Source organism: Gossypium hirsutum, chromosome A04 (assembly GCF_007990345.1).
Source record: "Gossypium hirsutum isolate 1008001.06 chromosome A04, Gossypium_hirsutum_v2.1, whole genome shotgun sequence".
In the NCBI taxonomy this organism is placed as follows: Eukaryota; Viridiplantae; Streptophyta; class Magnoliopsida; order Malvales; family Malvaceae; genus Gossypium; species Gossypium hirsutum.
Genome location: NC_053427.1, coordinates 45,173,867 through 45,198,400, shown reverse-complemented (window position 1 = coordinate 45,198,400; position 24,534 = coordinate 45,173,867). Strand labels below are relative to the sequence as shown.

The 24,534-nt window shown below is 35.7% G+C and overlaps 1 long non-coding RNA gene and 1 pseudogene across 3 annotated transcripts; one reads left to right on the top strand and one right to left on the bottom strand.

The window, feature by feature from the left end:
* Positions 1–538: 538 nt before the first annotated feature.
* LOC107948278 (uncharacterized) lies at positions 539–6,330 on the bottom strand. Of its 3 annotated transcripts, XR_001697314.2 has the most exons (4): positions 5,756–6,330; positions 5,575–5,656; positions 5,130–5,487; positions 4,592–5,020 (listed from the first exon to the last, which is right to left on the bottom strand). It is a non-coding gene; the product is annotated as an uncharacterized lncRNA (long non-coding RNA). The 3 variants fall into 3 exon arrangements; XR_001697313.2 differs by lacking the exon at positions 4,592–5,020 and adding an exon at positions 539–588 and having other exon boundaries at positions 5,130–5,656; positions 5,756–6,302; XR_005925648.1 differs by lacking the exon at positions 4,592–5,020 and having other exon boundaries at positions 5,247–5,656.
* A 1,129-nt stretch (positions 6,331–7,459) lies between these two features.
* Positions 7,460–9,462, top strand: LOC107948280 (IAA-amino acid hydrolase ILR1-like 3; annotated as a pseudogene).
* The last annotated feature ends 15,072 nt before the right edge of the window (positions 9,463–24,534 follow it).

Below are 24,534 nucleotides of genomic sequence, written 5' to 3'. Positions count from 1 at the left end.
CATACGAAACATACCTCAATGTTGGGATGTTTCAAGCGTATAACTGAAATTTTTACAGCAAGATCATTCATTCCCAAATCACGTACCTTCGGAATTTAACCGGATATAGCTACTCGTTCAAATGCCTTCGGAACATAGCCCGGTTATATTAACTCGCACAAATGCCTTCAGGACTTAACCCGGATTTAGTAACTCGCACAAATGCCTTCGGGACTTAACCCGGATTTAGTAACTCGCACAAATGCCTTCGGATCTTGGTCCGGATATGGTCACTTAGCACAAAGCCTTCGGGACTTAGCCCGGACATCATTCAAATAACCATGCACATTTAACAATAAATCATGGCACATTCGTATTTCGTTTTCGTTAGCAAAACTCAAACACAAGACACTTATCATTCTTGCAATTTCGGCTCAATAGCCACACACAAGGAGCATGATTTTGATTTGCTTAAAATATGATCTAATCAAATCATAATTTAAGCTCTTTTACTCAAGAACTTACCTCGGATGTTGTCGAACGATTCCGATGGCTACTCGACCACTTTTTTCTTTCCCTTATCCAACTGGAGTCCTCTAAGCTCTTGAGCTAATTCAAACAAATTTAACTCATTAAAGTCTCATTTTGCTAGCTTATGGCCGAATATGACAAGGAGTTTGATAGGTCATATGGCCACCCTTTTAGCTCAAATACACAATGGTCATACGCATTTTTAATCACATCAAGCAATTTAATACAATTCATTCGAACATCAAAAGAGAAGCTCAAGGTACTTAGCCCATATATACATTAGACATTAGAGTCACATGTGTACGAAATCACGAATCGAATTCAACATACTAGCTAATATTTCCCCTTAGCCGAATTTTCTAAGTCAAGCTAAAGCCATCAATAGGCTACCTATGGCCGAACATACACATAGCTTATGTACTTATTCATGTGGCCGAACATACATGTCTATGTTGGGGCCGATTGCAACACTTAATACATTCTACAAGTATGGTTACTTGTATTGACTAAACACCATTTTGTTTCAAGTTCAAAACTTGGCTAATACACACATATATACACTAGTAAAGCATCCTCTCCCTTTCCATCAATTTAACACATGCATTACTCATTAATATACAAAAATTATATTCGGCCTTAGCACACAACTTGCTAGCCGATTCTTCTCCATCTAGCAACCAATGCACATATGTGCTCACTCAAAAATGCTAAAAAGAAGATTCAAGAATCATCAATCCACCATCACATGCATCATTAACAAGCTTAATATTTAGCATGCAATGGCATTAACACAAAATCCACCTAGGCCGAATATCATCCCCATGACATAGCAAAGATTTGAACTATGGGCTAATTAGAACTCAAGCTAGCAACTAAAAACATGCATGAATCTCATGGCACAACCTCAAACATACGTTGATCTAGATACAAGTATGGCCAAACCTCCTCCTAATCCTCTTCCAAACCAAACATGAAGCAAGAACTCCTTCCTCATTCCTTATAATTTTCGGCCAAAAGAAGATGAAAAAGGATGAACAAAATTTTTCTTTTCTTTTCTTTAACTCACGGCAATGGGGGGGGGGGAAACAACCACACATTTTTTTTTTGTTTCCATTTCTTTATTACCCATACTCCTTATTTTATTTTTCCTAACATACCTCACTAACATAACATGTTTGTGACATGTTTCCACTCATAGCATGGCCAGCCACTATGCCTTAATTTGGGTAAATTGACATGCAAACCCATCATTTTCACAATATGCATTAATAGGCCACTTTGCATTTGCCTAGCAAATTTCAAAATTTTCTCACATAAGTCCTATTTGATAAAATTCACTTACAATTAACAAAATTCAAACACGAAATTTTCACACATGCACATGTACATATAATGAGCATCAATTATGACGGTTAATTATTTTTATGACTCGGTTTAGTGGTCCCGAAACCACTTCCCGACTAGGGTCAATTTTGGGCTGTCACAAAGATTTTACAATTTTTTAATTATATGTAATATTATAATTTTAATCTTTGTAATGTTATATAATTTAACTATTTTATATGTACTACTATTGTTGTAATTTGTTACTAAAACTTTAATTATTTTATGTGTATTGCAGGAAAAATGCGTAGAAGAAGAGTACGAGATTTAAGTATTGTCCAGAATACTCCAAATTCGGAAGAAAGAAATAGTGAACAGCAGACAGTTGTTGGATCTTCGAATGTGCCGGAGACACTTGATGAGCCTGAAGAATTTCAAAGTAATATTATGTTCATTTTACATGTGTTGACTTTTATTATTGAATTATTTGTCAATTTTAATATAATAATAGTATATCATTTTTCAGCTGAAAGTGGTGGGACGCGCAGAGTTCGAGGACGTACGCTACTTAGAGATTTATACGACTTAGATCCTGTCGAGCGTGTTAAAGTAAGTAGAAATACTCATGGTCAGCCTGTTGGATCTGAAGCTCGACTTTTAGCAGGCTATTTGGGCATTTTAGCACGAAATGCAAATATGTTGCCCATCAACTACGAATCATGGCATCACATGCCTGATAGCAACAAAAACTAGGCTCTCGCTAATATTGAGGTAACAAAATGTGAATGCAATTTATAATACTTTGGTTTAAGTTTCATTTATATTTACATTCTAAACTTATGTTTTTTTTAGGAGAGATTTGCTTTAGAAGTCTCCGATGATTATATCAAGAAGGCATTAGGTAAAAGATGGAGAGACAATAAAAGCACTTTAAAGAAACAATATTTTAAGAAAGACATAAGCCTCGAGGAAAAATTGAGAAATGTTCCGCCAGGAATGCTGAGGTATCAATGGGAATATGCGGTTAGATTTTGGAATTCAAAGAAAGGAGAGGTATTGCGTATTTCCAAACTCTTATATATAGTGTTTACTATATACGTAATAATAATTTTATTATGTAGGACCGTGAGCGAGTTGGAACAAGCAGCAGGGAAAAACAAAAATTCACGCACACGGCAGGGTCGAGAAGTTTTGCTTCTGTAGCTGAGGCCGAGGTATTATGAATTTATTAATTCTTTCAAATATTAATAACTTTCTATTATTAAATAATATTCTTACTACTATATTGTAGGAAGTCAAATCCGGACAAAAAGTTAGACGCCTTCAGCTTTTTGAGATTACGCATAGGAAGAAAGATGGATCTCCTATGATATCCGAAGCTGGAGAAATTATGGTATATTCATTTAATAATATTTGATTTATTCTAAATATTTATAATCTTTAATTATAATTGTTTAATTCAATTCATCATTAGTAGCTTTAAAAAATGTTAAGTTATGTTGCATTTCTTTTTATTATATATTTCGTTTCTAACTCTTTAATTGATTTTTTAGGAGAAACTAAAGGAGAAGAAGGCGGAATATGAAGCGATTGCTTCAAGTGATAGTTCTGTTAATCTTGAGAACATTGATAACAGAATTATCACTGAAGTTTTGGGTCCTGAAAGGTACGGTCGGGTTCGATTTCAAGGATCTGGTGTTACCCCGACCCAATATTTTGGATCCGGCTCCCAGCAATACATGCCTTTCGGAAGTCAAGCTCAAGCTGAAGTTCAGAGGTTAAGAGACCAGATAGCTCAGATGCAAGCGAACACGGTTGAGCAAATTGCCGAGGTTCAACGAAAATATGAAGAACTCCAGCAACAACTTAGAGCGGAGGCAGCAGAGAGGGAGGTAGTGGCTGCAGCGAGAGAGGCAGAGGCATGAGTGATGGTAGCAGAACAGAGCAAAAAGTACGATGACCTCCAGCTACAGCTTCAGCAGATGATGCATATGTTTCAACAATCGCAAAAGCCGCCGTCTTAGACATTAGTTTTCTTATTGTAAGAATGTTTTTAAGTTTTGTCACATTTAACATTATTGTAAAAATATTTTAAATTATACTTTATTTATTAATTATATCATATATCTTTAGTTAAATTTGAAGTATCATTTAGAATTAATGTTTTTGGTTGTATTTTTTATGTTAAATTTGCTGCTTTTGGCTGCATTTTATATTATATTTGTTGTATTTGGTTGGATTTTAATGTAGGAAGGGATAGATATTGGTGAAAAAAAATATTACAAATCTACCAAAATTAGCGGCGTTTGTAAAAAAAAGCGCCGCTAAAAGCCTTAACCTTTAGCGGCGTTTTTCCCACAAACGCCGCTAAAAGCCTTGACCTTTAGCGACGCTTTTACCATGAACGCCGCTAAAAACCTTGACCTTTAGCGGCACTTTTCCCACAAACGCCGCTAAAAGCCTTGACCTTTAGCGGCGCTTTTCCCACAAACGTCGCTAAAAGCCTTGACCTTTAGCGACGCTTTTCCCACAAACGCCGCTAAATGCCTTGACCTTTAGCGGCATTTTTTCCCAATAAATGCTATAAATTTTTGTGGCATTACCTATAGCAACGTTTTTTGCGGCGTTTTAGAAAGCGCCGCTAAAAGTTTTAGTGGCGCCTAAAACGCCGCTAAAGGCTAAAAAAGCGCCGTTAAAAGTCTATTTTTCTGTAGTGATTTAAAAAAAGATTGAAAATTGGAGTGCCTAAAGGAGTTTTTCATTAAGGCGGTTCTCCAAACCATTCCTTCTTACTCGATGGCATGTTTTCTGTTACTTAAGACCATGCCAAATTTTGGTCACAGAAAAGTCATGGTAAAAAAGGAATTCATTGGTGTTGTCGGAATCTCCTATGTGAATGTAAAGAAGATGGGGGAATGAGATTTCAAAGTATTACCAAATTCAATATTGCTTTATTAGCCAAGCAGGGTTGGCACCTTATTATTTATTTGAATTCTCTTTTAGCTCGTATTTTAAAAAGCAAAGTATTTTCCATTTACATATTTTTTAAATGCAAGGTTAGGAAGTCTACCTTTGTATACCTAAAAAAGTGTTTGGGCTACGCAGGGACTACTATAGAAGGGTTTGGGTTGGAGCGTGGGATGGGGTGAAAGAATATCTATTAGAGAAGACTCTTGGTTGCCAAAGTCTGCAGGGTATAGATTAAATACTACTGTTATTAATGATGATATTAGACTTGTATCAGATATAATTGATGATTGATCTAGGGTTTAGAAAGAAGACCTTATTCTCAATACCTTTCAAATTGAGGTTGCAAATAAAATTCTGCAGATCCCTTTGTCGAGAGTTGCTCATGAGGATATTCAAATTTGGGGTAGAGGGCCGATTGGAGAGTTTACTGTGAGAAGTGCCTATAAACTATTACAAATAGGTTCCTTACTTTCTAATGATAATATATTACAACCAAATCCTAACTACTTTTACAAAAAAATTATGGGATTTACATCTCCTTCCGAAAATAAAAACAACAATATAGAGAATTTCGTGGAATTACACGCCTACACTTGCTAACCTAAGGTACAAGAAAATAATCGTGGGTACATTATGCCCAAGCTGTCGCAGATCAGTGAAGGACTCTATTCATATGTTTCGGGACTGCCCCATTACAATTGAGGCATGGGTCAGTCTGAATTTTTCATGGATACTTAATAATCTGTATAGAAACAGTAGGGAGTGGATTACCTGGGTTTTCCGAAATTCATCAAGTGAGCAGTGTAGATTATTCTGTTGTGGTATCTGAACGTTTTCGACAAGTAGAAACCAACTTGTGCACGAAAGAAAAATGATGTCAGGAAAGGAAATTTCTGACTGAACTATTAGATATATGAGAGAACTTGATGGTATAGAAAGGGGAAAAAAATACCGTATTGAATATTCAAGAGCAGTGGACACCTCCATGCGAATCAATCGTCAAGATTAACTTTGATGGAGCTTTTGATGTCTATCAGGCTAGATCGGGATTTGGGAGTGGCTAGGAACTCCTCAGGGGAAATCTTGGCCTTGATGGTTGTTTGTGATAAGGTGACTCTCTCTTTGTTTGCCGCGGAGGCGTATGTATGTTATCAAGCGTTGAGATTTGGAGTCCGTTTGGGTCTTGATTCAGTTGTAATTGAGGGAGACTCGTTGAAAATGATCAAGATATGCAGGTCGGACAGAAGGGACAAATCGAAGATTGGGACTATTATTGCAAATGTTCAACACTACATGTTTCTAGATTTGCAAGCACACGTCTTCATAATCTGGCTATGGAAGGTTTGAAAAAGAGGGAAGATTTTTACATAGATGGGGCCATTCCGAACTTTGTGTAACGAGCAATGGAGAGGAAGAGGCAGCAGAACCCGAACTGAATGGGAAAGGGAAATGGGTAGCAGATAAAACTTTAGGGTTTTCTTTTTGGAATATGGACAATTAATGGAAATTACTAGAAGCCAGCTTTCTAATTTGCTTGGATAGGACATGTATTTTAATTTTTTTCTTTTTTTGTTTTGGGTTAGATAGGTTGAGCTGCTCATGGGTTGAGCCACCCGGCCCGACTAAAAGGCTTGTCTAAAATATGGGAGAGTTTGAAAAAAAATATAAGCTTGAAAAATAAGTTTGGATAAAAAAAAGGTTCGTTTAAAAAATGTGTCAGACCTCAGATAAGGCATTTTTGGCCTGGGCCCAGTTTGACTTGACCTGAATTTACTAAAGGACAAAAAAAATTTGTTTTTTAATATTATTTTCTTGTTATTTTCTCACTATTTTACTATCATTTTACTATTATGTTGCTACTATTTTGTTGTTATTATTTGGATATTGTATAAAACTTATTTTATTGTTAATTTTTTTATTATTTTAAAGGTATTTGTTAATTTTGTTATTATTTTAGGGACATTTGCTTGTTAAGTTACATCTATATTAGTGTTATTTAAGTATATGTATTTTTTAAAAATTATTTTTAATTTGTTGAAAAATATTTATTTTGATGTTTTCGGTATTTTTGATGTATTATATATATTTTAAAATTATATAAAAAATAATATAAAAGTTAATATGGTTGAGCCGGGTCGGGCTTGAGTTTTAGTATTTTTATCCGAATCGAGTTTGAGTAAAATTTTAAGTTTATTTTTTGAGCTAAGCTGGGCCCGAGTCTAATAAGAACTCAACCCGAACTTGGCCTGGCCTGACACATGCACACATGTAGATAGGTCTGATAGTGCTTTCTATTTGCTTTTTGCTTGTCTTTTAAGTTTTTTTTCTGTTTTGGGCTTGTTCACCTTTTGGTTTTTCGGGTATCTTTAGATTCTATTTTGTAATTTTGAATTTACATTAATCCAGTCCAGTATTTGTTTCAAAAAATATATAAAAAATACAGAAATAATATTTTTTAATTTTATTTCTTTTAATATTATCTTTTAAATATTTTAATAATATTTCATTCTTAATTTTAAGGAAGATGACAAACATATTTTATGATTTTTTTAATATTTAATTTTTGAATTAATTTACCAAACATGTAAATTTAAAATTTATATAGATTGAAATTTTGGAAGCATTAAACCTATTTTTGAGCTTTATAATTGGAATCAACGACGCTTGCTTTGGGAAAAAAGCGAGTCAATCGAGCAGAACTTCTGTCTCTAATCTAAGTTTCCTCTTCAATGGCGTGGCCTCGTTTGTTCACCATTATCGTAATCTCATGTCTTTCTAAAGTGCATCCGCAGCTTCAGTCAGGACTGGACCTGGGTTCGCTGACACGAGAACTGTTGCACTCAGCCAAGGAACCCGCGTTCTTCGATTGGTTAAAGAGGGTAAGGAGGAGAATCCATGAATACCCAGAATTAGCATTCCAAGAACACGAGACTGGTCGACTCATAATGTCCGAGTTGGAATCGCTTGGGATCGACTACTCATGGCCTGTTGCAAAGACTGGTATCGTGGCCTCCGTGGGGTCAGGTGTTGAGCCCTGGTTCGGTCTTCGAGCTGACATGGACGCCCTTCCTATCCAGGTTTTCTTTTGCCTGCAATCCTTTTTTATTTTTCATAGGTTTTGTTTGGTAAGTTCGGGAGAAAAGTGTTTTTCTTTAAGGAAAAAAAATAGAAAGCTAATATACCAAGAATTCTGGCACTTCAAAAAGAATTTTTGGCTTCGCCCCTGCTAAAATACAGAATTATTTGATTCTTTTAAGACATTGGTCTAATCTGGCTAATATACCAAGAGAATAATGAAGAACTGTAATGAGCGCTGAAAATGGTAGGATGTATAATTGGGTTTGCTCAATTTTTTATGTTTGTTTTGTATATACCTTCTTCCCAAGATATGTCAGAATACAAGTAATATTTTAAGAGAAAATGAAAAGTTAGTATATTGAAGGAATTGGTGGAGTGGGAGCATAAAAGCAAGAAGCAAGGGAAGATGCATGCTTGTGGGCACGATGCTCACGTGACAATGCTGCTTGGAGCAGCCAAATTACTTGAGCGAAAGCGAGATGAGTTGAAGGGCACTGTTCAGCTTGTTTTTCAACCTGGAGAAGAGTCTTACGCTGGTGCTTACCATATGATAAAAGACAGTGCAGTTGATAATGTCCATGCCATTTTTGGCTTACATGTTTCACCAGAATTACCCACCGGAACCGTATCCTCCAGACCTGGCCCTATGCTTGCTGGCTCAGCCAGGTTCCAAGTCATAATCCAAGGGAAAGCTGGGCATGCTGCTCAGCCTCATACCACTAGAGATCGCGTACTTGCTGCATCATTGGGTATCCTTTCTCTCCAACACCTCGTTTCTCGAGAGACGGATCCTCTTTAACCCAGGGTAAATCTTGATAGACATATTTTCTCCATTCACAATGCTTAAAAATCCGTTTCTCACCAACCTGCAGGTTGTCTCAATAGGGTTCGTTCAAGCCGGTCAAGCAGCAAACCTTATCCCAGAAACAGTCAGCTTTGGAGGCACGTTTCGGAGCATGAGCAATGAAGGCTTGTCTTATTTGCAACAGAGGATCAAGAAGGTATCCATTAACTAAACAAATCGTAAATTTAAACTTCTAGTGTTGATATAAATGATTTACAGGTGATTGAGACTCAAGCAATGGTACATCGATGTACTGCAGCTACAGACTTCTTTGAGGAAACAATGAGACCTTACCCTGCTACTGTCAACGATGAATCAATGTATGAACATGCGAAAAAGGTTGGAGAATATGTGGTTGGGAAATCTAATGTACTAATGATGCCGATGAACATGGGAGCAGAAGATTTCAGCTTCTATTCGAACAAAATGGCGGCTGCCTTCTTCGTGATTGGGACAAGAAACGAAACAAAAAAACCAAAATACGGATTGCACTCACCTTACTTGATTATTGATGAGGATGTTCTTCCCATTGGAGCAGCCTTCCATGCTGCAGTAGCCATATCTTATTTGGATAATCATGGCAGGTAACTTTTTATTATTATCTTAGGATGAAGATTGACACATCAAAATTATTACAAGCATCATATTAAACTTGCCACCCAAGCAAGAATTTGAACTCATATATTTACCCAAAAGCAATACCTTCATTCATTGCTCAAATCAAAGCTCTTTAAAAATTGAATCATGATAACTGAAATTAAGAGATCTACCATTTATTAACCTATCATAGCTCCAAATATTTTATTACTTTCTTTGATTTGAGAGTCCAAACATTAATAATTGAATGGTAAATGAAAGACACCTTGTGTGAGTGTTCTTTTTCATATTCTATTATTAATTTATCCATGAGAAGAGGGCTGGGCAGATGGGATTGTACTAGTTTTTTTTTTTTAACGGAAGAAAAAAACTGATTAACTAAAATATCAATAATTATAATATTTATATATGGATAAAATACGATGTTTAATAAAAATATATACATTTTTCCAAATTTTATATTGTGGGCTAAATAATTAAACACGTATGAAAAATCAAAACCCTTATAAATTATTAACATTTCCTTAAATCAATATAGCTTATTTAAATCTTTCAAAGAAAAAATATATAGCTTATTTAAATAAATTTTTCTTTATCCACAGAAATTTTTTTGTTTGAAATTAAATTATATGTTTTTATGATAATAAAAATATAATTTTTCTATTTTAATAGTCTATATATTTATAATTTTTAAAGAATTGAATTAATTTTTTATCAATTTTGAAAAAATTAAAGTGTAATTTTATTATTATTAATTTAAAATTTTATAAATTTTGCTATTTTAATAGTTTATATATTTATAATTTTTAAAGAATTGAATTAATTTTTTATCAATTTTGAGAAAATTAAAGTGTAATTTTATTATTATTAATTTAAAATTTTATAAATTATAAAGGAATGAAATGAATTTTCTTTTTTATTTTGGGGATCGCAAACCTCTCGCTTGGCCATTGCTACCATATATAAAAGTAGTATTATGAGGTTTTACTATGTGACACATGTAGCGCTTCTTCCTTTTTTGTCCTTAATACCTTAAACGTTTACTGCCTTTTTTTTTCTTTTTTTTTGTATCATTGATGTGCGTAATAAGTTTTATATTTATGATTGATCGTACTTGAAAACTAACTATTTATCACGATAAAGACAAGCACACCTATCGAACAGTAGTATAGCTTATAGCAAGACCGGAATGTCGAACCCACAAGAACTAAAAGTACTAGTATTAACCATCTTTTTATTATCTAGCCTAAAAATAAGGGATTTGTTTTATCTAAACTAATTAACTAAACTAAGAATGCGCAGGAAGTAAATTGGGAAAATACTTTTGGGAAAACTGATTGATTTAGATAATATCCAAGGAAGAATCCACCTAGACTTCAGTTGTTGTTTGACTCTGAATTAGATGATTTATTCACTTGACTTGATCCGTAGAAATCCCTAATTTATATTATTATCTCTCTCTCGAGACTAACAACGTCTAACCCTAGGTTGATTAATTAAAATCTCTTTCTAATTAAAACCCCTAGTGTTGCATTAACTTGATCTATGGATTCTCTTATTAGGCTTAACCCTAATCTGACAGATTTATGTCGCCCTATGTTTAGGGGTACAATCAACTCCGTTTAATTATGCTAGATCTACTCTTAGATAAGGAAATTTTCTCCTCTAAATAAGCACATCAATACTTGAATCAATATCTTGGAATATTAAAGCAAAAATTAAGAACACATAATTAAGAACAAATCAAGTATTTATCATATAATTTAGAAAATAATAATAAGATCCGTCTTAGGTTTCATCCCCCTTAGGTATTTAGGGGATTTAGTTCATATATGTAAAAGAAAATATCTCAGAAGAATAATGATAACAAAACATAAAGAAAACCCAAAAACCCCTGAAGGAAATTGAAGGGAGATCTTCAGTCTTGAAGGAGAATCCAGCTTCTGAGATGGATCAATCGGCTTTCTTCGAGTAATTCCTTGCCTCTTACTCTGTGTCTCCCCTTTAATCCTCCTCTAGGGTGTTTATATAGGCTTTAGAATGCCTCAGAACCCTCAAAGGTGCCCTTGTCCAAGTAGGATTAGACTTGGGCTCGACAGGGACACGGCCGTGTGCAAGTGCTTCAAACTGTATGCAAGTCTGTTAAATAGGCACGGGCGTGTGGTATACCCGTGTGAGGAAATCCAGGCCGTGTTGATTTTCCACGTTGACCCATTTTCTCTGTTTTTGGCCAGTTTCTCTCTCTTTTTACTCTCATATGCTCACCTAAGTATAAAGTATGAAATTAAAGGATTAGAGCATCAAATTCCATAAATCTAATGATAATTCATCCAAAAATGTGCTAAGCATGGGATAAAAATATGTATAAATTACGACTTACCAATCATAATGGTTAAATTTCAATTTTAATCCTTCTACTATGATTATATTTGGTATTTAATCTCTACATTCTAATTTTATCCTAAGGTTTTACCATCTGACACGTGTAGTGTCTCTTTTTCTTCTTTCTTTTTTGTCCATAATGCCTTATGTGTAGTCTTTTGTCAAATTTCAATTTTAGTCCCTCTACTATGATTATATTTAATATTTAGTCTTTACATTTTAATTTTATTTAATTTGGCCATCTATTTTTATAATTTAGGACCTTATCCGATAGTGTTTTTTTTTCTTTTTTGGGGATTTATCTTATAATGGTCAAATTACATTTTTGATCCTTCTACTATACATATATATAAGATTTAGTGTTTAAATTTTAATTACATAATTTAATTTTCTATTTCTACAATGACATTAATTAGTCCAGGTTGTTAACATTTTCAATTGTTACAATTAAATTGCTAATGTGGTTTTTTTAAAAGCTGCTTCCTAACAATAAAAAGTTAAAAATCTATTCTAGCATGATTATTTGGAATGTGTATTTTTTGCATGTCAACTAATGACATTATAAATATCTTTAAGTATATTTTAAATTTCAAAATGTTGCTCAACAATTTAATAAAAATGATAAGTAACCCAATACAAAGCACGGGCAATAAGTAACCCGATACAAAGCACGGGCAAGCCATACTCGTAAGTCTTATTCTTTAACGCATAGTTATAGAAGAGGATTTTAACTAGAAAAGGATTTTTAAAGTGACAAAATTAGGTAGAAAATTATCTTTTTGTTGATTTACAATAGACTTATTTACAGGGCAAGTAGCCTATACTTAGGTATAGTTTTGACAAGATTTTTAATGTAAATAAAAGTTATTTTTAAAATTTAAATTTAATTATAAAATATTAATATAAAATATAGGATACATCACACTAGTAGTCTCCTAATTATTAGTCAATTTCTTTTTTAGTCATCCAACTATTAGTAAATTTATTTTTTGGTCATCTAATTATGAAACGTTATAAAATGATTATCTAGCTATTCAATGTTGTTTTTTTTGTCACCAACAGGATGATGGTGGTAGCTTTTAAAATTGGCATAGTAGTGACCTTAATCTGTTGGAAACACGGTTTTGGAAAACAAAGTGGAAAATAAATTTAGGGAAAAACTAGAGTTTTAAAATTTTTTCCAAAATAAGATCTTGGTTGTGATATCTAAAGTAATAAACATTTAATCAAAATTGTACCTTTCTGATTCTTCTAGGATGGGAGCTTTGACCGAGCAGTCTTCTCCGCTATCCTCAAGCTCACGTTTTCTGAGTGTGGGCTCGCTTCGAATCAAAAAAAAAATCACAATAGTGGGGTAATTTTGTAAATTTTCTAAACTTTTGAGTCAAGTTGTAAATCAGAAAAATTTCTCTAGACAGTTTCTAGAATAATCTCTTAAGAGAATTTTTTTTACAACTTTCTCTTGAATTCAAGTGTGTGTAAATAATAACCCAACTCTCTTTATATATGGAGAGTTTAGAGAGTTCAACTATGATTAAACTTAATCTTATTAAAATAATAGAATGTTTATCTACAATATAAACATTAATTAAATTTAATATTAAGATAATCACTTTAATATTAAATTAATAAAATACTATTAAGATAAGTATTAAATTTAATTTAATATTAAACTATTAAAATAATACTATTTTTGTAATAATTAATCTGAAATCAAATTCTCTCATAGAGTCACAGTAGAAGTGTAACACTTCTACTGCTCAACCACTGATTGCCAACCGCTGCCGGCCACTAAGACACCGCCGTCGCAGCCATCAGCATCGTCATGTTTGGTGGTGCAGGTGCAACACCATTACGGCACTCCGAGCTGGTTCGGTCTAGGTTAGTGACAAATTGATCGGTTCGGTTTAGCCACCGATTGGATCGATAGCCTAGTTTTACATACAGGGCTCAGTTCGACCAGTTTTTAGGTCTTGGTCTCGGTTTTGGGCTCCCAGTGTGACAACCTGAATTAGGGCCTAATCGAAATAGTGGTTTGTGACCACAAATCCGAGATAGAAATAATTGTTTTATAATTATTTTGGGGTTTATGATATAATTTCATGATTTCGTGAAAATTTCGTGATGAAATTCTATGCATTGAGTGCTTAAGTTGAGACTAGGGACTAAACCGAATAAATTGCAAAACTCGTGTTTTAGAAGTTTTTAGTATGAAATTGTTTTGAGATATTAACTAGGAGGTCTTAAATAGCAATTTGACCAATTCCTAAGTTATGGACAAAAGTTGGACATGGAGGGAATTTTTTTAAAAGTTTAGTAGTAAGGGCATTTTGGTTATTTGTATATTAAATGAAATAAAATGGGAAAAATAACACAAAATTGGTCATCATCTTCACTAGTTGCTGCCGAAATTTTCTCTCCTCCATAACTAGGGTTTCTTCAACTTTCAAGCTTCATAGTAAGTGATTTCAAGCCCCGTTTTTAATGTTCTTCACATTTTTGAAATCCTCGTAGCTCGGTTTACCTATTTCTACCATTATTTCGAGTTAGGGTTTATGTTTAAAAATTTACCCATGAATGATAGGCATGTATTTTTTTGTTTGATGGTAGAATATGAATGTTTGAAGTTAGGAGAACGATCTTTTCTAAGCGTTTTTTAGCGAAAACGAGCAAAACGACATAATCGATAAAAATACCTATTGTTCATAACTATGTGTTAGAGTGAGAATTTGATGTTGCCATAGAAGAGAAAAATGATCAGCAGGTCATTAAACATAAGAATAAGGGCTGAAATTAAATTTCCGAGCCTTGGGGCAAAATCATAATTTTATAAAAGTTAGGGGGCAAAAATGTAATTTTTGTATAATGTGATTTTTGGATTAAAATAAATAGTTTGAGTGTTAAATGAGCTAAATATGTTGTTATAGATCAAGAAAGGTGTGGAATCGACCTCGAACGGGGGAAGGAAAAAGTTTTGGACTAAATTGCAAAATTTTCATATTTTGCACCGAGGTAAGTTTGTATGTAAATAATACATTAATTTCATTTATATTTTTATATTTCAGCCTATTATATATATACTAGCTGATGTTGAAGTATAAATCGACTATTGGAAGAATGGAAATAAGTAATAGAGAGAGAAATCCCGGTTGAACATTCGGAAAGATCGAATAAAATAGATGGAGCGTAGCTAGGTCACATGTATGGTGCTGAGTGCACATCATGTGTATAAGAAAGCTACGACATACTATGTAGTAGCTAGGTCACATTTGTGATACGGGATGTATCCTATGTAGACAAGAGAGCTACGGGAGAGATAAATGTAGCTAGGTCGCATGCGTGATTCCAAGTGAAGGACACCATGTAGACAAAAGAGCTACGAGACAAATTGGCTAGGTCGCATGAGTGGTACTAAGTGTTCACCATGTGTACAAGAGAGCCGAATTAAATGAAATATGATAGTGGGGCTGTGTGCTGAAACCATCAAGTATCGAGGATTAATCCGAATTGTTCAACAGGATGGCTTTGTGGTGACATTGTAATCATGGGCCTATACTCGTGATGTATAAAATGTGGTGAAAATGATTTGGTGATATATATATAAGTTAAAATGAGGTTAGTACAAAGAATGTGTGAAAGAGTGAAATTAGCATTAAAACTGTTTTGGACAGTAGCAGTAACGTGATTTTGAAAAATCACAAAAAATATAAGGAATTTAATTAGAGGTTTAATGAGATGTGAAATTAAATTTTAATGAGTCTATTTTCATATAAAAGAAACAGAGAAAGCAAAGGAATTCTATATTTTGAGATATTTACAATTGTGTGTGACTTGCTCAGGATGACTATGTGATCCCCTATTCCAACTTTGAAAATTCATTAAAAATTGTAAAAAAACAAATTAAGAAATATAGTTTATATGCCTAAATTCCTTATTGAGTCTAGTTTTAAATGAAACAGGTTTCATGGTTATTTGAATTGTGTACTTAGAGAAATTTAATTCGTAGTGAACAGAGGTCAGATCAATTGAGCTGTGTAACAGGGGAAAATTTAACTAATAAACTGTACTAATTTGCTGAACCAAAAATTCTAGAAAAAAATTAGTAAGAAGTTTTATGAGTATAGATTCAGGGAAATTTTATGGATTTGAATTTCGAGTTTCTTAACTCGAGTTATGATTTATTTAGTGATCATGATGCATGAGGGATAGCTTGATCAAACCGGAGTAAATAGTAAAATTAAAAATATGATATAATTGAGTTATGTTGTAAACATATTAGATTCCTTATTTGTTATTTATATACTTACTTACTAAGTTATAAGCTTAATTTCTTTTTTCTCTTTTGTCTTATAGTGTCATCTAGCTAGCATAGGAGTTAGAGATCGTTGAAGATCCGCCCGCACTATCAATACTCTTGGTATTTAAACTTAACATTTTGAAATATGGCATGTATAGTAGACTTAGTTATTTTGTTACGTGTCATAATTGTCTAGGTTTAAAATATTAATTATAGTATCAAACTAATCATTTTGTACGAAGTCTTTGAAATTGGTTTGTATTGTTAATGGCATATGTTATAATGATTCATGATCAAATTGCACGCCATATTTTTGTTTGGGTTTTATTTAGTAGTATATACTATAATTTGTTAATACCTCGTACCCTGTTCCAGCGACGGATACGGGTAAGGGGTGTTACATTTAGTGGTATCAGAGCTATGGTTTAGTCGGTTCTCGGACTAATAAAGTGTGTGTAAAAGTTTAGCAATACATGCCATAAAAATATTGTGATAGTGTGGTGACTCCTGATTATTCTAAACTGTGTTTTGTTTTAATATAGTAATGGATCCTGACGGAATTGCGGCTGATGATGCTGCTAGTAATGCGCCGGCTCCCGCACAAGGGACCGCGCCTGTGGAAAGTAGACCTGAGACATTGAGACAGGGAGATGAGGCTCGGGATGCCTTTCTTCAAATGATGAACAATTGGTATACTGAGTTTATTCGAGCAAATCCAAATGCTCAATCTCCTCCACCCCCTCCCATACCTCAGACGATTCCTGTAGCTGCTCAAGGCATAGATTTGGTAAGAATGAACAAGAATCCGGTTGACAAGATTCAAAAACAAGGGGCCGAAGAGTTTAGAGCAAAGATCGACGATGATCCTGAGAAAGCGGAGTTCTGGCTTGAAAATTCTACCCGTGTATTTGATGAGCTCTCATGTACACTCGAGGAGTGCTTAAAGTGTGCTGTATCACTTTTGAGAGATTCGGCCTACCACTAGTGGAAGACTTTGGTAGCAGTGGTGCCAAAAGAAAGAGTTACTTGGGATTTCTTCCAGGAAGAATTCAGAAAGAAATACATAAGTCAGCGATTTATTGATCAAAAACGGAAGGAGTTCCTTGAATTGAAGTAGGGTAAGATGTCTGTGGCAGAGTATGAACGCGAATTTGTAAGACTCAGCAAGTATGCCCAGGAATGTGTGTCCACCGAGGCCATTATGTGCAAAAGGTTTGAGGATGGGCTAAATGAGGACATCAAAGTGCTTGTGGGAATTTTGGAGTTGAAAGAATTTGTAGTATTGGTTGATCGAGCTCTTAAAGCCGAAGAATTGAACAAAGAAAGAAGAAAAGCTGCTATTGAGGCTCAAGATGCCAGAAAAAGGCCGATAAGCAAGTCATTTCAATCTCAATCAAAGAGGTCCAAAGAGACAAACCCTCGAATGACAATTTCAACTGGGGATTCACACAGAGATCGTGGTAGAGCATATTCGGGGTCTAAAGCTCAAGCTGCTTCGGTGGCAAGTGTGGGTAATGTACGACCTAGAAAGCCCAAGTGTCAGCAATGTGGCAGGCAACATTATGGTGAGTGTTGGGGAAACGAGCGAGCTTGTTTTAGGTGCGATTCTCGCGAGCATTTTATTGGAGACTGTCCGGAGAAAGTTAAAGAAGAAAGATTTCAGAGTGCTAGACAGAATACCACCGCTAGCAGAGGTAGACCATCGAGAAATAATGGAGGTGGGACTAGCAGTAAAACTACAATGAAAGATTCAGCGGCGAGATCAGAAGCTAGAGCGCCTGCTAGAGCTTATGCTATACGTGCCCGAGAGGATGCATCATCTCCCGATGTCATTACTGGTACATTTTCTCTCTATGATACTATTGTTATTGCATTGATTGATCCCGGGTCCACTCATTCCTATATTTTCATGAATTTAGTATCTAATAAAAAGTTGCCTGTTGAGTTTACTGAGTTTACGATTAAAGTGTCGAACCCCTTAGGCCAATATGTGCTAGTTGACAAGGTTTGCTAGAATTGCCCATTAATGATTCAAGGTCACTGTTTTCTGGCTAATCTGATGCTGTTACCATTTGATGAGTTTGACGTTATTTTGGGAATGGACTGGTTGACATTGTATGATGCCAAGGTAGATTGTAAACAAAAAACACTAGAGTTGAAATGTGAAAATGGAGAAATTCTGTAGGTTGAAACAGATGAATCAAATAAATTGCCTATGGTGATTTCGCACATGTCTGCACAGAAATACATGAGGAAAGGGTGTGAAGCTTATCTGGCTTATGTAATGAATACTGAGTTACCTCAATTGAAGTTTGAATTAGTACTGATAGTCTGTCAATTTCCAGATGTATTTCCAGAAGAATTACCTGGGTTGCCTCCGAACAGAGAGATAGAGTTTGCCATTGATTTGTTGCCGGGTACTGCACCAATCTCGATTGCTCCATATAGAATGGCTCTGACTGAATTAAAAGAATTGAAGGCTCAGTTGCAAGAGTTAACAGATAAGGGATTTGTGAGATTGAGTTTCTCTCCCTGGGGTGCTCCTGTATTGTTCGTAAAGAAGAAGGATGGTTCAATGAGGCTTTGCATTGATTACCGTTAGCTTAATAAGGTGACTATAAAGAACAAGTACCCATTGCCGAGGATTGATGATTTATTCGATCAGTTAAAGAGGGCCACAGTGTTTTCAAAGATCGATTTGAGGTCTGGTTACTACTAGTTGAGAGTTAAGGAGTCGGATGTGCCGAAAACCGCCTTTAGGACAAGTTATGGACATTATGAGTTTCTTGTGATGCCTTTCGGCTTAAAAAATGCTCCAGCTATATTTATGGAATTGATGAACCGGATCTTTCGACCATATTTGGATAAGTTTGTAGTAGTGTTTATAGATGACATTCTAATTTATTCTCAGGATGAGTCTGAACATGCCGAACACTTGAGAACCATATTGCAGATCTTGAGAGAAAAGAAACTGTTTGCTAAGTTTAGAAAAAGTGAGTTCTGGCTTCGTGAAGTCAGATTTTTGGGACATATAGTCTCAGGTGATGGTATTCGGGTGGATCCGAGCAAGATTTCCACGATTGTTGATTGGAAAACCACCAAAGAATGTATCCGAGGTTAGAAGCTTTTTAGGCTTGGCCGGGTATTATAGACGTTTTGTTGAGGGATTTTCGATGTGTAACACCCCGAACCCGAGACCGACACCGGAGTCGAACACGAGGTGTTAACAGACTTTAAACCCCTTATAAAAAAATTTCCCAGACACTGCCAATCTGCGTACTAGTCGCTTTAAAAATCATATCTCGAGTTTCACAACTCGAAAATCAGTTTTGTGATTTTTACCTGAAACTAGACTCATATGCCCATCTACATATTTTTTTCTAGAATTTTTGGTCGGGCCAATTAGTACAGTTTATTAGTCAAAGTCTCCCATGTTACAGGGATCGACTACACTGACCTTTGCGCATTACGACCTGGATATCTCCCTTCACAGAGCTTCAATACTGATACCGTTTGTTTCTATAGAAACTAGACTCAGAGAGGAATCTATACATATATGGTATGACTCCTAATTATCTCTGGTTAATTTATAATGAATTTCCAAAGTCGGCACAGGGAATCCAGAAACCGTTCTGGCCCTGTCTCACGAGAACCTGAATATCTCTTAACATACTGTCCGTATGATTGTTTCGTTACTTTCCTATGAAAGTAGATTCATCAAGGGTTGTTTACATAATTTATTCACTATTTAATTCCATTCCTACTATTTTTAGTGATTTTCCAAATCTACATCACTGCTGCTGTCAGCATCTGCCTTTGAGGTAGACTTTACCTATTTCATGGTTTCCATGATTCAACTAGCCCTTTTTGCATAAATAGAACAATTTATGATAGTGATTAACCATTCCTATGGCTAATCCTTGTCAAGCATATCCACACCGAATGATTATAACATTATACTCAAACACATATAAGCCATTTTCGCATGGCTATCCAAAATTATACAAGTCCAAAGGGTCCACGACCCACAACAAACGGGTAGTCCTATACATGCCATTTCGAAGTTCAACCAAAATTGTACCAAAAGGGGGGGCTTTGATAGTGTGGGCGACTTTGACTTCAAGATCCCGAGTCCGATAGCTGGAGAACCAAATCTATAAAACAGAGGAGCAATGAAACGGAGTAAGCAATTTATGCTTAGTAAGTTTTGAGCAAGGAATTCCAGCACAACAAAAGTATAGCATTCATATAGCTAAACGGATAATTTCATATGCACAAATTTACGATATCGTACTTGCTTCACATTATCAACCCTTATGTACATACACAAAAGATCAACTCAGCCAAAGGCCGGTAGCTCGTTTATCAACTGAGCGAATACTTATTTGTAAGGGCTCAACTAAATTCAAGCACATACGAAACATACCTCAATGTTGGGATGTTTCGAGAGTATTAACTGGAATTTTACAGCAAGTTCATTCATTCCCAAATCACGTACCTTCGGAATTTAACCGGATATAGCTCCTCGTTCAAATGCCTTCGGGACATAGCCCGGTTATAGTAATTCGCACAAATGCCTTCGGGACTTAACCCGGATTTAGTAACTCGCACAAATGCCTTCGGGCTTAACCCGGATTTAGTAACTCGCACAAATGCCTTTGGGACTTAACCCGGATTTAGTAACTCGCACAAATGCCTTCGGGACTTAACCCGGATTTAGTAACTCGCACAAATGCCTTCGGGCTTAGCCCGGAATTAGTATCTCGCACAAATGCCTTCGGATCTTAGTCCGGATATTGTCACTTAGCACAAGCCTTCGGGACTTAGCCCGGACAGCATTCAAATAACCATGCACATTTAACAATAAATCATGGCCCATTCGTATTTCATTTTCGTTAGCAAAACTCAAACACAAGACATTTATCATTCTTGCAAATTCGGCTCAATAGCCACACAAAGAGCATGATTTTAATTTGCTCAAAACATGATCTAATCACATCATAATTTAAGCTCTTTTACTCAAGAACTTACCTCGGATGTTGTCGAACGATTTTGATGGCTATTCGACCACTTTTTCCTTTCCTTTATCGGATTTAGTCCCCCTTTGCTCTTGAGCTTAATTAAACAAATAAATTGATTTAATCATTTGCGCATCGAAAAGAGGAACACAAGGCACTTAGCCCATATTTATACATTGGACTTTAAAGTCACATACATGTGAAATCATGCATCAACTCAACATATTAACCAACACTCCCCTTTAGCCGATTGTCCTAACCAAGATATAGGCATCAATATGTTTGCCTCTAACCGAATTCATGCAACGCCAATCCATCTCATGTGGCCGAATATGCATGTCTACTTTGAGGCTAAATTATATTCTTAGTACCACATATAAATGACATACATTTTACTAACTAATGCATTACATATTATAACTCAATATGCATCCATCATTTAGTCCATAACTAAACCACCACCATATATAAACATATACTTTGGGGTGATATATATTTGTATCATACCAATACATCATGTGCATATATATATATATACAAGAGCCGAATCACAAGGCTAATTATAGCCATCTCATATATTTTCATCCCATACCCGAATGTACAAATACATTATAATAGCTTCCAACTTAATTCATCATAAATTTCCCCCCCTTTTTTTTTTCTTCATGGCCGAATGCTCCTTCTACTCCTTTTACCTTCACAAAGCATGAATTTCATCATCCAACTTACAAGCTTACAATCTCATGAAGTTTAACCTCATGGTACCTATCAAACTCTCACTCATTAGCTTCTATCATAAACCTCCAACAACACCAAATAAACATATACTTTGGGGGTCTATGGTAGAACCAAGAAAGGAACTCATAGATATCAAGATGTGAGCAACTACCATTATTCATCTAAGTTTAGCATGAAACACAATCATCACCCTTATTAATCTTTTATAGTCGAAAACCATACTCACCCCCAAAATCGAAATTTCAACATGGTTTACAAAAATCACTTGATAACTCACTCAATATCAACTAAAATTTCAAAAGCTAGTACAAACTTCCTTACCTTAATAGTGACCTAAGATGACCGATTGCTTCACTCCCTTCTTCTTCTTTTCAATTCGGCCGAGAAGAACCAAAGAACACAACTTGTTTTTCTTTCTTCCTTAGAAGATTCGGCCAAGGGGAAATGAAGAAAGATGGACACTTTTTTTTTCTTTGTTTTCTTTCTTACTTTCACGGCAATGGGGAGGGGAAGAAACAATTACACACATCCTTTCCTTTTTCCATTTCTTTATTCCCCATACTTCTTATTATATTTTATCCTACATACCTCACTAGGCCAACATGTTCCCAACATGTTTCCACCCATAGCATGGCCGGCCACTACTTATTAGGGGGAATTTGACATGCAAGTCCCCCCTTTTTTTCCACATGCACTAATAGGTCCTTACGCATTGACCTATCACATTTTAAAATTTTCTCACATAAGTCCTATTGACTTAATTCACATGCAATCGACTAAATCGAAGCTTGAAATTTCCACACATTCATAATTACATATTCTAGACAATAAATATCACATTCAAACATTTCGGTGACTCGGTTTAACGGTCCCGAAACCACTCCCCGACTAGGGTCAATTTTGGGCTATCACAACTCTCCCCCACTTAAGAAATTTTCATCCCCGAAAATCTTACCGGTAAATAGGTTTGGGTATCGTTCTTTCATCGAGCTCTCGGTTTCCCAAGTAGCTTCCTCGATCCCGTGTTTGAGCCATAACACCTTCACTAACGGAACCCTTTTGTTCCGCAACTCCTTTACTTCACGAGCTAGGATACGCATCAGTTCTTCTTCATAACTCATATCGGCTTGAATTTCAACCTCTGATGGGCTAGTTATGTACGATGGATCAGATCGATAGCGTCGAAGCATCGAAACCTGAAAGACGTCGTGAATCCTTTCAAGCTCAGGGGGGAAAATCAATCTATACGCAACCGGACCAACTCGTTCGGAGATTTCGTACGGCCCAATGAATCTCGGGCTCAACTTGCCCTTACGGCCAAACCTGAGTACCTTTTTCCAAGGCGAAACTTTAAGGAACACTTTATCTCCCACCTGATGTTCAATGTCCTTTCGTTTCAAATCCGCATACGATTTTTGAGGATCTGTGGCTGCTTTCAGACTTTCACGGATTACCTTTACTTTCTGTTCAGCATCCTTAATCAAATCAACTCCGAAAATTTTACTTTCACCGAGCTCGGTCCAAAACAACGGTGTACGGCATTTACGACCGTACAGAGCCTCGTAAGGTGCCATCTTAATACTTGATTGAAAACTATTATTGTAAGCGAATTCAATCAAAGGTAAATACCGTTCCCATGAACCACTGAACTCGAGGATGCAACATCTCAACATATCCTCAAGTATCTGAATTATCCGCTCAGATTGACCATCGGTTTGGGGATGAAAAGCAGTGCTAAAATGCAGCTTGGTACCCAAAGCTTCTTGCAATTTCCTCCAAAATCGCGAGGTGAATCTCGGATCTCTATCCGACACGATAGAAATAGGTACCCCGTGTAATCTCACAATCTGAGAAACGTACAATTCAACTAGTCTATCCAATGAAAAATCCATACACACGGGGATAAAGTGAGCCGACTTAGTCAGTCTATCAACAACAACCCAAATCGCATCCTTTTTACTTGTTGACAATGGCAGTCCGGACACAAAGTCCATTGTGACTCGATCCCATTTCCACTCGGGTATCATGATCGGCTGAAGTAATCCTGAAGGCACTTGATGTTCCGCTTTCACTTGTTGACATATTAAACATCTCGAAACAAAGTCGGAGATGTCTCGTTTCATACCATGCCACCAAAACCAACGTTTCAAATCGTTGTACATTTTCGTACTCCCCGGGTGACTTGACATTCGGCTACAATGGGCTTCGTTCAGAATCATCGAAATGAGTTCCGAACTCCTTGGAACACACAAACGACTTCTGAACCTCAAACAATCATCATCAACTTTCTGGGCTTCACGAATTTGATGAATCAATAATGGTTTGGCTTTTAATTCAACAACTAACACATTGTCAGGTAGAACAGACAAATGCACATTCATTGCTCGTAAAGCAACCAATGACTTCCGGCTTAAGGCGTCCGCAACCACATTAGCCTTTCCCGGGTGGTAATCAATGACAAGCTCGTAATCTTTCAACAACTCAAGCCAACGTCTTTGTCACAGATTTAAGTCTCTTTGAGTCATCAAATATTTGAGACTTTTGTGATCCGAAAATACATGGCACTTTTCACCAAATAAGTAATGTCGCCATATTTTTAAAGCAAATACGATGGCAGCTAGTTCAAGATCATGGGTCGGATAATTTTTCTCATGTGGCTTTAATTGTCTCGACGCATAGGCCACAACTCGACCTTCTTGCATCAATACGCAACCCAACCCAAGTAGGGATGCGTCACTATAAATGACAAACTCTTTGCCTGATTCGGGTTGCACTAA